Source organism: Lissotriton helveticus, chromosome 1_1 (genome assembly GCF_964261635.1).
Source record: "Lissotriton helveticus chromosome 1_1, aLisHel1.1, whole genome shotgun sequence".
NCBI classification, from domain to species: domain Eukaryota; kingdom Metazoa; phylum Chordata; class Amphibia; order Caudata; family Salamandridae; genus Lissotriton; species Lissotriton helveticus.
The window spans coordinates 1,711,585,881-1,711,600,332 of record NC_136057.1 but is presented as its reverse complement, the minus strand read 5'-3'; the positions used below and the strand labels follow the sequence as shown (position 1 = coordinate 1,711,600,332).

Below are 14,452 nucleotides of genomic sequence, written 5' to 3'. Positions count from 1 at the left end.
GAAGTATCTGCTATTTTTATTCCAAATTCTTTATAACAAGAGTCACTAAGAGGAACAATTAAGCACTCATGTCGGAGTAGAAATCATGCATTTAGAACTTTTTAAAATATATATAATTTTTTCCACGAGTTTCGAATTTAGCAAATAAAAATTAAGTAGGATATTTAGCAATTCAGTTGCCTTAGCCTAAGAGCCTGGGAGGTTTGCAGAGGAATCCACCTTTAGAACCAGGGAGACCAAAATGTTAGTCTATGAAAGGTTTACTGGAGTACTAACAGGGGTAATCTCATCAAGTCGTTCCTGTAACCCTCAACCGCTAGTCATTCTAAATGGATTCTTTAGGTCTGGGAAAGAGTAGCCATTCCCTAAAACACTAGAACAGTATTTCCCAGACTGTAGATCAGGACTCACTGGTGGGTAGTGAGCAGATTGATTTTTGGTAGGTCATGAAAGTCCTGGTCTATATGCAAGTAATATTTCAAAATTAGCCCTGTTTGAGCACCAGTGCAAAGCTGCTGAACTATGTCCCCAAGTCTAGTTCTAAAACAAACCCTTGTAAGTATTCACAAGCCAGACTCCAGGTGAACCTTACATCAAATGTAGCTTTTGTTATTTTACTTCAGAAAGCCATTTCAACAGAAAATGTGCTCCTATATGTGAGCATGCACAACCATACCACTTGCGTATGACTTTCAAACATAAATTGAGCATAGTGGTGATAGAGGTCGACTTTGGATCTGGGAACCAGGTTTGACTCCCAGTGTTGGCTCAACATTCTTTGAGTCTTGGCAAATCACAATCTTCTGTGTTTAAAACAAAAGGAGCCTCCCATGAAGACCCCTAGGGGGGCGATACGTAGGGCTTGAGGGTCGCCTCAAGGGCAGACAATACAGTTTTCTATTGCCTCATGTTCCCAGCAGCAACTTCAGTCAACGCTATAGGTGCCTCAAGATCACTTGCTGATCCTTTCTCAAGGTATCACATTGATAGGGGTGATTTTATTGCCGTCCATGATCCGGTTTGGGACACTCTTAACCCACACCCCCAACCATGCCACACAAACTCCACACAGCTCTTCTTACGGGCAGACTCGATGGGCCTCTGTGATGCGTGTAGAATGTGGCACCCTTATGTACATGCCTTTACCCACACATCAGCAGCACATACCACAATGTTGCACATTGATCAGATCTAGCTCCCAGTACCGGAGATCCTCCATCTCAAGCACATTCAGACCCTTCCCTAGGGCATTTCACATCATGCAATCCTCCTCCTGGAGTTGGGCCCTTCAGCAATGCATTTGATACCCATGTGGCGTATAAATGCCTGGCACCTCACGGATCAACCCAGTGATTATTTTGTGGAAACGAAAATCCAGTTATTTTTTTAAACAAACCATGGTGTTGTAGCTGCCGCCAGAACTCTTTGGGTGGCCAGCAAACCCACCCTTTGAGGACCGATCAAAGGGTATGTCCAGCGCAAGGAGGCACACAAGTTGTCACAAATGTGGGCCCTGGAGACTCAGATGCTCTACTTGGAGCGGCAGAGGCGTCATCTGCCCTTGGATGACCTGGACCGTAGACTGACACTGGCGAGGTCTAGCTTGATACAGGTTTTCGTGGAAGAAGCCAGGCATGTTGGAAGGTGTCGACCCAACGTGTATATGAACATTCCTCTATTCGCCGGTCTCTAGAGACACTGCTTCTAGAGTGTTACCCTCGATTGGTGACGCTACAGACTGCCTTCATGAGTGATCCCTGCCGCCTTTATCAACCAATCGTGGTTGAGGAGATCAGTGAGGCACTGTCCGCCTAAGCCATGGGAAAGACCCCGGGTCCCGACGGCTTTCTGATTGAGTTTCGCAAACATTTTTGGCCTCTCCAGCTACCCAACCTCCTGGCGTTATATATTGAGGTGGCAGAACAGGGGTCATTTCCCATCATGTTAGACACAACAACTGTTGTTGTGATCCCTAAAGTAGGGCAGCCCTTAGCCCAATGTTCCTCGAATAGCCCTACCCCCTTATTAATACCGATGTTAAGGTATTTGCAAAGTTCTTAGCTACCCGGCTCAGTTAGACCCGGCTCTATCTGATCCACCCGGAACAGGAATACTCAATGCTGTATCTGAACAGTCCAGGTGGCCCTCTACCAGATGCATCGCATAAACAACCCTACTGCCTTGCTCCTAAAAGACTTGGCTTTTGACACCGTTGATTGTTCCTTCCTGGACGCAATGTTGCAAAGGGCAGGGCTTGAGCCTCACTGCAGCAAACTTGTTGGTCTCCACTGCGATGCTTTGGTGAGGGGAGGTGGATCGGAGGAGCGTATAGCACTATACGCCGATTATATTTTGATGCTCCTGGAGAACCCGCAATCCTCAAGCCCACGATGCTTGGAGTTCCTCCGACTCTATGGAGAGGTCTCCGGGCTCCGAATCAACAAATCTAAATACTCATTGGTACCAATTGTATGGGATATAAGTGGTTATCTCTGGCGTGCCACCATCCTGCTATGCCGCCTATCCTTTAAATACTTAGGCGTCTACATCTCCCACCTCTCGGAATTAGCATGGAGCCTTAACCAGACTATCCTGGCTATCGGCTTAAACAGAGACCTGCAGCCGTGGGGCTGTCTGCCCTTTAATGCCCTGGGACGAATAGACCCATTTAAAATAATGATTTTACTGTGCTTTTTGGTAATTTTTCAAATTTCCCCCATCCAACCCCTAGGAGGAGGTTTCAGCCACTGGCCATGAGGATTGCTGCCTTTCTCTGGGCGGGTGATCGCGATGGTGTGGCCTATGTCAATTGACGGCACTGCTCTTACAATGGGGGAATGAGAATGGCAGACTTCTGTGGCTACTACTTAGCTGCTTAATTCAAACACTGGTTTAACAGGGTGGGATGACCATGCTTATCGGGCGATATTGACCCTGTTGGACCTCGACGGACTTCTGGGCTTGCTTTATGGGCCCAAATCCCTCAAACACTCACGACTGTATGCAGGAAACCCTGCTGTGCTGGAGGGCAGGGCTTCAATTAACTGGATGGAAGCACAGACTCATCGGATTGACCCCACTGTTGTAGGGGATCTGGATACACCATACTGCCAGCCTGTGGGGCTTTGTGAGGTGGGAGAAAATAGGAATCACTCACCTTGGGGATGCTTAGCAGGGTGAGGCCATATTGCAGTTTCAGGAAATGCAGGAGCAATACCAGCTCTCCCACACGCAGTTTCATCAATATCTGCAGTTGTGTCATGCCTTTTCAGGGAATATTCCACCGGGTACACAAATTCCAGAGCTCAACCTCTTGAGGCTAATATCTTGATGAGAAGACTAGGCAAGAGAGCCATCTCTAGGATTTACCGCTCTAATCAATCATGCTCCAGAACTCTTCCCAGAGGATGGAACAGACCTTTATAGGGTGAGAACATTGGTGGTCAAGCGCAACATTGCTTGCAAATGGAAATCACCAGAACCCCATTCGGTGGCGGAGTGGAGGGGGTAGACTGGTGTGCCAGCAGGAGGGGCCTACTTATGAAGCACAGGGCTGCCCCAAAAAACATGAGGATCTGGGGCATGTGGCTGTACTATCATGGCTTGGATGTGGGTACAATGAATGCATATCAGATTGTACCTATTGTGTAGATGGGCGGAACTGGTCATATTGTATGTTATCAATGCTATTAAAATCAATTAAAATTGGTTATCAAACAAATAAAATCTGACGTTATGTATTTGTGAGGAAATGGGGTGCATTATATTGGGTGGTTGTGCAACCCCACTGTTTAATACACTAACCAACCCCTTTAGGATATCCTCATTAGCTGTGGCACTGAGCAGCAAGGTTTACCCAGTGGAACAAGTGTTAAGCACCTAAACATTAAAACTACAGAGAAAGAAACTGACACGACACTCAAGAAATCCAACACCAATTTATAAAAACAGACTGTATTTTTTAGAAGATTGTAGACACTAAAACGAAAAAGATCCACTGGAGGGTTTCGGAGATAATGATTTTACAAGCATTATTAATTCAATGCAATTTCCATCAGAGGCGAACAAGTCTAGGAACATTAACAAATTGGACACTTTTTCAAGGAAAACGTAGGTAAGTGTCAACACTGTTGGTTTCAAGTACTTTGGGCTACCAACTCCAGCAGGGAGCTCATCAGGGGGACCAGCTAGGTCTTCAAAAACAGTTAACTTCCAAGGAGAAGCAGTCCTTCTACAGGTCCAGGCACTTTATCTGTGCTGCAATGGACTCCTATGGAGTGGTCCTGATAAAAGGGATGAAGAATGCTGTGGATGTGACTAGCTTGAAAGGTGTCTTCCTGCAGGGATTTCTCAGTCTGCGGAGTTGGTGGGAGGTTCATGGAAGCAGGGTAGACATCCCACAAAGTCCTCTTCGGTCTGGCCACTGGACTACCAGTCGCCTGTTTTTGCAGTCTCAGGCCAATCCTTCCTGGATTGATAACTTTATTCTGAGGACCCCAGCAACTCTCAGACAGTCCTCCCAGGCTCAGCGAACTCCGGTGCAACTCTGTACATCTGGTCTTGGACCTCGGTGTTGCATCTCGGCGGTGGGAATAGCTTGAAGACTTTGGGCTATCAACTGGCCCCAGCAGGCTTCTTCAGCTATTATGTCCGTGTGCTGCGAATAGAAGGCTAGTCAGCTGGCCTTTAGAGTAATCTTGGCTTGATTGGGCTCTGGAGACAGCTTCTCCCTGAGCAGGACAAAGCAGGCACAGTCCCTTTTTGCCCTAGCCACTGGGTGCAGTCCTCGTCAGTGCAGTCCTCTCTTTGCTGGCCCCTTTGTGCAGCAGACCAGTCCATCCAGGTCGATCGAGAAATGAGGTCTGGGTGCCAGGGGCACCCCCTTTATGTTCAGAAATGCCCTCAGGGTAGGATGCAGTTGGTAACCAATTGGCTACCAGGTTCCCTCCCATCTGGTGAGCACTTCCTGTGGAGTGTGGCATCTGGCTATACCAGGGTACACCATTCTGCCCACTCTCAAGATGGCAAGACCCCTCTCCAGGTGTACAGAGCTCACTAGCCCACCCCCGGGGTGTGGTTACCTTAGGGCTACACACCCCTGGGGCAATCGGTTTGGCAACTAGTTTCCCTCTCTGCCTCCCATGCCACCTTGTCTAGCGCAACAATGGGACATACCTCCACCTGGTGCTACACATATGCCCTTCAAAGGTCACTTTGCCGTTGAAGCCTGCCTTTTGGGGCTAACACCCAAGAGGCATCCTGCAGGAGGGAGGTGACACCTCCCTGGCCTGCAATCCCTCATTGTTCTCTTCCTGAGAGTTGGTAGCAAGTCTCTCCAGGAGGACAGAAAACGGTCTTGTGGAGCAGGCTCCATGTGTGACCGGGGAAGGCACAGGAGTTTTATAGTTAAATAGTTTTTATTGAGGATAAATAGTACAATAATACAGAAAGAGCAAACATTTGGCTCTATATGAAATATGGAACATAAATGCATAGGAGGCAAACCAACAGCATAATAGGAAAAAAAAATAAGTTATATAAACTTATGCTGCTAAATTCTAAATATATTACTATGAAGCATAAGAATACAGAAAGAATAGAACCATAAGATAAAGCAAATAAATTAGTGAAAAAAGATCCTACATGAGATAAGCGAAGATAAGTATGTTCAAGTAAAATAATATAAAAATAAAAAAGTTTTTATATAAAAAAGAAGAGAAGAAAAAGAGAAAACAGAGAAGATAAAAGAAAAAGAAGAAATAAAAACACAAAAGAAAAACTATAAGGAAGAAGAAACCGAAGATAGAAAGCTAGTGAAAGGTAACCATAGTAAATCAGATTTAATACGTAGCTGAATTGAAGTATGTGGCACCATAGCAATTCGGTGTTCATCACATATAAAATTCCACCAAAGTAAAAACGACAGTTTAGAGTGGTCTTTCCAGCAAGTTAAAATAACCTTAAAAGCTATAGCAATAAAAAGATCAAATAAAATTGATTTGGGACACATAAGATCAAAATCAGGGGACAAAGTACCTAAAAATACATTGTGCATAATAAATGGAATATCATAAGAAAAAATCAATATACATTTTGACCAAACAGCTTTCCAGAAATCATGTACCTTAGGACAATAAAACAGTAAATGTATTATTGAACCTTCAGCACTCTTTCATCTTTAGAAATGCAGTGGCAAAAATGTGTCCAGGAGCCAGGGTGTCTTCCAACTCTTTGGACCTCAAATCCCTACTACCCAAATCTTCTTCAGAGTTGGTAGGACAGCAGAGCCAAAGGGATTGAGGCTAACATCTGGTGACTTCCAGCATCTCCTCTGAACACCGTACAGAATTGAGATGAGTAGTCATTGACTGTTACCCCGACTTTGTCATTGGAAGCAATCGCAAAGTCACCGTTTCTCATGTGTGTAAATCATCCCTAAGTTTGGCTTAACGAGTACTAAAGGTAGGGTACAACATATGACACAGGCAGGACGTGTGCCCTACAGGCTTCCCCCTCAACTGTGCTAACTCATGAATGGTGTGAACAAAAATGGGCACTCCAACGTATCAAACAACTTGAAACGTTAAGCTCGATTTGCCTCCCAGGTCAAAATTAATGTAACTTGTTGCTGTGTGCAGCTTTAGTAAAGCTGCCACTTTGTTCCCTTTAAAACTCCTGTGACTGATTTTATTAGCACGTTTCAATCATATTATAACTACTAAGCTTACTGAAGAGGATTTTACCTCCTTCTTTCAAGATATCCCCAAACCTAAATCTCTCCCAACTCTTTTTACACCACTTGCAGAGGATATTTCTCTACAAGAATTAATTGTTGCTTTAAAATCCTTGAAAAAATTAAAGGCTCCTGTTTTTCAGCCGAGTTATTTTTAGCCTTTTCGTCAATTTTTGCTCCTAAATTACTCGAACTTTTTAACTCCTTCATTTCCAATTCCAAGGCCTATGGCTCTTTTCTAGAAGCCATGATTATTGTTATTCCTAAGCCAGATAAAGATCCCTCCTATTGCAAAAAATGCCGCCCTATCTCATTAATCAATTATGATTGTAAGATTTTTGCGAAGATTTTAGCTTCTCGTCTCGAGAAAGTTATCCCTTCTCTGGTTAACCCAGACCAAGCTGGCTTTGTTAAAGGACGTTTAGCCTCTGATAATGCCAGAATGTTTTCCAATATTATTTCCCTGGGTAAAAATATCCCTCTCCCTTAGCTGCATTATCCTTAGATGCAGAAAAAGCCTTTGACCAAATTAATTGGGATTTCATGATACACACTTTGCAATGGTTTGGTTTTGGTCCTAAGTTTATTGCATTTGTTAAGTTTTTATATACAAACCACAAAGCGTGTTTTTGTTAATGGTCTTTTTTTCCCCATATTTGTCCAAAGAGGTACTCCCCACTTCTTTTCCTACTTTGCTTGGAACCCTGTCTCGAACGCATTAGATGTAACACCCTTATCACCGGTTTTCACATTAAATCTCACCAAATTAAACTCTATGCTTATGCAGATGATGTTCTTATCTATATGTCGAATCCTACTTCTCTTGTTCTCTTGTCATGAAGACTTTTTTTGCTAAAGGGCTTCTTTTGCACCACTGGAGTCAACTGACATTTTACCCAACTTGAGGGAGACACACACTCACCATTCCAGTTGGACATGTGTTACGTTTAATTGGGACTGCCCTTAAGGCTTATGTCTTGCTTCTGGAGGACATTTGCAAATGAAGAACTCCGATCATTGAGCAATGCATGCAAGAGGAAATGGACAAAGTATTTCAGGCAAATTGAGATGCAAGGCAAGAAGAAATGGACAAAGTCTTTCAGGCAAATTGAGAGGTATCAGAGTGGGAGGTCAAGGAAGGACTGAGGTCAAGGTGGACCCCATCCCTTTCCCAAGCGCTTTGCTGTGCAGGCCCAATTTTATTCTGTGCGATGAACCAAAAAGCAATACAGCACGCAGTGGCTTTTCATGCGATCCCCTCAATGACACTAAAAAAAGACATTTCTACAAACAAAAAGCATGAAAGCATGTCAACAGCGCAACATGTCTGTGAAAAATCTGATCCATTTATGTTCTCATACTCCATGTCAAAATTCTGTAATAAAAAGCCTCTCAAGGCTCTTAAAAGCATTCAAAGAACAAATTTACAAATATATGTAAATGTCAAATGAAGCAAGAGAAAACAAAAACCAAAAGCGTTGCAAAGAACATTTTAATACAACTACAAAGAGCGGAGGACCAGGGACCCTTAATACAAAGAGCTGAAAAATGTGCTGACCTAACCACACTTCACTCTCGCATGCTGCAATAGCCTCTACCTTAAAGAGACAGTTACAGTCTCATTTCACCTTAATGAGCTGTTAGCTTATCCAGCCAGTTGTAGTTTAATCAATCCTTTTTACAGCAGGAGAGTATTACAAAGGTTTAGTTTATTCCAATAAACAGATTCCCATTCTATTCAACATGAACTGCAATTAACACAAAAAAATACAAAGCAATTGTCCTCGGACAGGCGTTGTCAAATCAAATCAAGAGACTTTATTCGGTTACATTAGGTAATAACCATAAAAGTTTACACATAAACACAAATTATATTATAACCATTAAATCACAATTCATATTACTAAAAACATACACAATATTCACAATAAAATGCCACAGTTCAATTACATTTAAAATCATATGAGAATTGATTTCCGGAAATAAAAAACTCTTTTGAGATAAGCAGAGTGATGCTACAGTAAAAATAACATCTAATTTCATTATTGCTAAAAATGCAGGTCGATATTGTCTAAGCTCTAAGTACCTTAATATTGGCAAAATCCACCTTTCCCTCGGAAAAATAAAATATGAATATCTGATTGTGTAGACAAGTTATCGCAGGGACAATTACATAGATTACTGCTACAATTATTGATAAAAGGAAAGCTCAGGAGTCTAAAAAGGATACAAAATCTGAAACGAATGATCAAAAATCTTTCGTGATCTCTCATCTGCAGGGTTAAATACGGTTGGATAACCTGCGGAATAAGTGCCGACTGGTGAGAGATCACAGTTTTCTTGGTAAGCTCAATTTTCCCCCTGCATTGTTCCAAGTAATTTAAGCATAACTTTTTTAATACTTTTCTTGGGATCTGGTCCATTGATAGGGGGTCGCCGTAATACTCCGGATGATCAATGTTAACAAGAAATGACTTTATGTATCTCAACCATTTCACTCGGTGAACACAGTCCATTTTCAGTATATCTTCCAGAATGAGACGGTTTAGTTGACATTCTTTTGTTGTCCACACCCTATGCCAAAGAAGAACTGGCTGAACCTTGATAGTATCCTCTAGGTAGGGTAAGCCTAATTCCATATGGCAGTTATAGGTGGAAATACTTCCAGGTAGAGATAGAAGGTATCTAATAAAGCCATTTTCAGTTAACTGAAGAGCAAAGACATTAGCGTCCCCCCAGATTCCCGCTCCATACGTAGCGATAGATAGATAGATAAATAGATATATATATATATATATATATATATATATATATGCTCTTTCACAGGCTTTCTCCCTAGCTTTTTACTAAACAGTTTGAGGGCCATAATAGATCAGGCAAATAACAGGTTCCTACTTTTGACTGCGCTACCCCACTGTCCAGTGCGGTCAAAAAGAATGCCTAAATATGGGAAGGTTTGAATGTGGTCTAAGGCTTTAGAGTCGATAAACATTGTTCTTTGTTTCAAATTAGTTCCTCGACCACAATTCATACTAAAAGTTTTTGTACAGTTGACCTTCAAATCCAATTTAGTCATAAAGGTACTGAATGATGATATCATCAATTGCATAGCAGAGGGGGGCCTTGCCATTAAAACTGCATCATCTGCATAGATGAGTGCAGGTATTGATCGCTTTTGTGCCGTGGGCATATCATGACAATCTTGAAGCAGGACGTTCTCTAGCTCATTAATATATTTAGAGAATAGGAAAGGTGCGAGAACGCATCCTTGCCTCACACCCCTCGCTATATTGAACATTCTAGTACACTCCCCTCTTTTGCCATATCTAATCGTGGCCCTTGCGCCGTTATATAGTTCTCTGAGGAATTGGACGATATTATTGTCCACACCCAACCGAGTCCAGATCAGCCATAATTTACTGTGTGTTACACAGTCGAAGGCGGATGTTAGGTCCACAAATGTCAAGTATAACCTGCCTTCTTTCACCTTAGTATACTTCTCTTGAATAATAAATAGATTAAGGCATTGATCAACTGTCCCTATCCCTTCTCTAAAACCATATTGGAGGTCACTAACAACCTTATTCTCCTCAGCCCACACATGCAGCCTGTTTAATATGACCCGTCCAATTATTTTGATTGTTGAATCAAGCAAAGATATTGGGCGGTAGCATGCACATCTAGCCCTGTCCCCCTTTTTAAAAATAGGGACGATAATTGATTCATACCATGTGCTAACTAGTCCCACCTTATCTGCAGCATTAAATAACATAGTAAGTAGAGGTGCCCATAAAGCTATGTTGTTTTTAAAAAAATCCACAGGAACACCGTCCGGTCCGGGTGCCTTACCACCCAGACTGGAATTTATGCCCTCAGTAACCTCTGCTAAAGTGAATTTCAACTCCTCTTTATGTTTATTCACAAAGGTCGAATCCTTATCCAATGCTAACATCTCACTCGATGGCGGGCCATTTATGCATGGGGAATCATAAAGGGTATTGAAATAGTTTACCCACTCAACCTCTGAGATGGCAATTTCTAACCTTGCCTTAATATTATCTTTAAAATAGGGTGCATTGACAGCCTTCCAGAAGGCTGTCATATCTTTCAGCTGGGAGGCGTCAACTAATGCCCCCACGCTTCCTTCTTCATCTTATCCCTTCTATTTTTTATTGCGGTTTTATAAATTCTACAAAGGTCCCGAATCAGATTCTGATCCTTCGGTTTACATTTCAGGGCCCTCTTAAGATTGGAATGTGCCTTAGTGCATACTGGGTCGAAGCAGCCTTTAGGCTTGCGTTTTGGGTTCTTTAATTCTACCCATAAATTATTTTTAATACATGTTGTTATTTCCCTAAAACTAGAGATTATTTCTGTATTATAAGCGCCCATATCCAGGCAGGTCTTAAAACTCTCTTTACAAGCCCTTATAATTTTACCCAGAAATTCTTCAGGCACCACCTTAGTCCACTTAAGTGCATATCCATTTTGCCTTGAAATGTCGATGTGACTTGAATATAATCTAGATACGTTTTCAGTTATACCAGAATCGATACGCGGATCTGTTATATCCACCCTTATAGGGTAGTGATCGCTAAGGGTAATATCCAGCAATGAAAAATACAGAACACTGTCTTTGTAACATGTAGATATCAAAATGTAATCAATTACTGATGATAACCCTCTACCCATAAAAGTAGCAGAGAAGGGAACTTCTGGTTGACACAGGATATTAGCAAAACCAAGGTCATTCATGAACATTATTTCATTCGGAATATCCCCCGTTGCTGTGTGTTCAAAGTGGGCAAATGAAAAATCTCTTTCTACTGTTAGTTCACAGTTCCCCTTAACTGTTCTGTTACAGAGGCCAACGTTGAAATCGCCCCCCCATAGAATTAGAAACTCTTTGCTATTGTTACTAATTATATTGCTAAGTTCATGTTTCAGGGCTTTAAAAACGCCAAGTATATTTACTGAAGGGACATTGTTGTACATATTCACAATCAAAAGACAAGGAATATGCTACTTACCAGTATGCATCTGTTCTTGGCATAGAGGGCTGCAGAGTGGTACATTTATGAATAGATCGCCATCTGTTGTTGGGCTCGGATGATTGCACTTGTTTTTCTTCTGGAGAAGTCTTTGTCGTCATCGATGACTCCTCCTCTAGGTGTTAGTGCGCATGGGCATCGGCTCCATCCTTAGATTGTTTTGCCATAGTAGGGTTAGATGGAGTAGTGTAGTATGATACATAAAGATATGCCCATGTAAGTGTATCTAAATAAGACAATGTTGGGACAGACACTGGTTTCCGGGGAGGCAGGGAGGGCATGTACCACTCTGCAGCCCTCTATGCCAAGAACAGATGCATACTGGTAAGTAGCATATTCCGTTCGAGGCATATGGGCTGCAGATGGTACATTTATGAATAGATTATACAGCAGTTACCTCCCTAGCGGTGGTCACCCGTGTCTGTCGCAACCGTTTGAAATAAAGTTTTTAATACAGCTTGGCCCACTCTGGCTTGTTGTGTAGCCTGCACATCAACACAGTAGTGCTTTGTAAAGGTATGTGGTGTAGACCAAGTTGCTGCTCTACATATGTCATCTAGGGGAATGTTTCCTAAGAATGCCATAGATGCTCCTAGCTTACGTGTAGAATGAGCTCTAGGAGGAACAGTTAATGTTCTCTTTGCTTTTATGTAACATATTTGTATACATCTTACAATCCATCTAGCGATGCCTGCTTTAGAGATAGGATTGCCCTTATGTGTTGGGGAAAATGCTACAAATAGTTGTTTAGTTTTCCTGAAATTTTGTGTCCTTTCTATGTAGTACAAAATGGCCCTTTTGACATCTAGTGTATGTAGGGCCCTTTCTGCTACCGTCTGTGGCTTTGGGAAAAAGACTGGTAGTTCCACCGGTTGATTGATGTGAAATGCTGAAATTACTTTAGGCAAGAACATTGGGTTTGTTCTAAGAACCACTTTATTCTGATGTAATTGTAGGAATGGTTCTTGTATTGTCAATGCCTGTAATTCACTTACTCTCCTGAGTGAGGTAATGGCTATAAGAAAGGCCACCTTCCATGTAAGGAATTGTATTTCACACCTATGCATAGGTTCGAAAGGTGGTCCCATTAGTCTGGTGAGTACTACGTTGAGGTTCCAGACCGGGGAAGGTGGTAATCTTGGTGGAATGACTCTCTTAGGGCCTTCCATGAAGGCTTTTATCGCTGGCACTCTAAACAGGGATATGTGCTGCCTGTTTTGTAGGTACGCTGCTATAGCTGCTAGATGTACTCTGATAGATGTGTACGCGAGATTACATTGCTGTAAGTGTAGTAAGTAGCAAATAATCTCCTTTGTTGATACGTCCAGAGGGTTGATATTATTAGTGGTACAGTATATAGCAAACCTCTTCCACTTAGCTGCGTAGCATGTTCTGGTGGTGGGACGTCGCGCTTGCTTAATTATCTCCATGCAATTTGGGGGTAGATCTAAGTACCCAAATTCTAGGATTTCAGGAGCCAGATCGCTAGGTTCAGTTGTGTGGGATCTGGGTGCATTATTTCTCCATGGTTCTGTGTAAGGTGCATGGGTAGAATTCTTAGCTTTTGGTGTGGCACTTGTGAGAGTTGCAAGAGCGTGGTGAACCACGGTTGTCGTGCCCACGTGGGTGCTACTAGTATCATGGTCATTGAGTGTTGTTGCAGCTTTCTGACCACTAATGGGATTAGTGGGAGAGGGGGAAAAGCGTATGCAAATTTGTTGGACCAATTTATCCATAACCCATTGCCCTGCGACAGGTGATGTGGGTACCTGGACGCGAAGCTTTGGCATTTTGCGTTCTGATGAGTGGCAAAGAGGTCTATCTCTGGTTGTCCCCATCTTTGGAAGAATGGTTGCAGTGTTTGTTGGTGCAGTTCCCATTCGTGTATTTGTTCCGACTGTCTGCTTAAGATGTCTGCCATCTGGTTTTGAACTCCTGGTAGGTGTTCTGCTAACAGATAGATGTTTTGAGGAATGGCCCATCTCCAAATTTCCTGCGCTAGTCTGGATAGTTGGAGAGAGTGCGTCCCCTCCGGTTTTTGAATATAATACATTGCTGTCATGTTGTCTGTTCTGATCAGGACTGCTTTGTTGGTAACATGCATTTGAAAGGCTTTCAATGCAAGAAACACTGCTAGTAGTTCTAGATGATTGATGTGCAGCCTTCTTTCCTGCACACTCCATCTTCCTTGTACTGTATATTTCTCCATATGCGCTCCCCATCCCGTGAGCGATGCGTCCGCTGTTATTGTCACCTGTGGAATTGGTTCTAGGAACGACCGCCCCTTGGCAATGTTTGTTGTGTTCCACCACTTCAGAGAGCGGTGTGTGCGGTCGTCTACCAACACCAGATCTGTAATCTGTCCTTGAGCCTGATTCCACTGTGTCGCTAAACATTCTTGTAGCGGACGCATTTGTAGTTTGGCATATGGTATTAGCAGTATGCAGGATGACATCATCCCTAATAGCTGCATGAACACTCTTGCTGTTAATGAGTGTTGTGGCTGAAATTTTTGAATGATTGTAAGCATTGTCTGGATCCTGACTGGATTGGGGTATACTTTGGCTTTTTCTGTGTCTATAGTAGCCCCTAAATATTGTTGAACCTTGCTTGGTTGCAGGTGTGACTTTGTGTAGTTCACAGTGAACCCTAGTTGGTGCAGCATGTG

General features: G+C 42.6%; 1 protein-coding gene across 11 annotated transcripts in view; it reads right to left on the bottom strand.

Moving 5' to 3' along the window:
- BAZ2A (bromodomain adjacent to zinc finger domain 2A) overlaps nucleotides 1-14,452 on the bottom strand; it is a 1,342,005-nt gene that overhangs the window by 1,169,025 nt on the left and 158,528 nt on the right. The window lies entirely within an intron of this gene.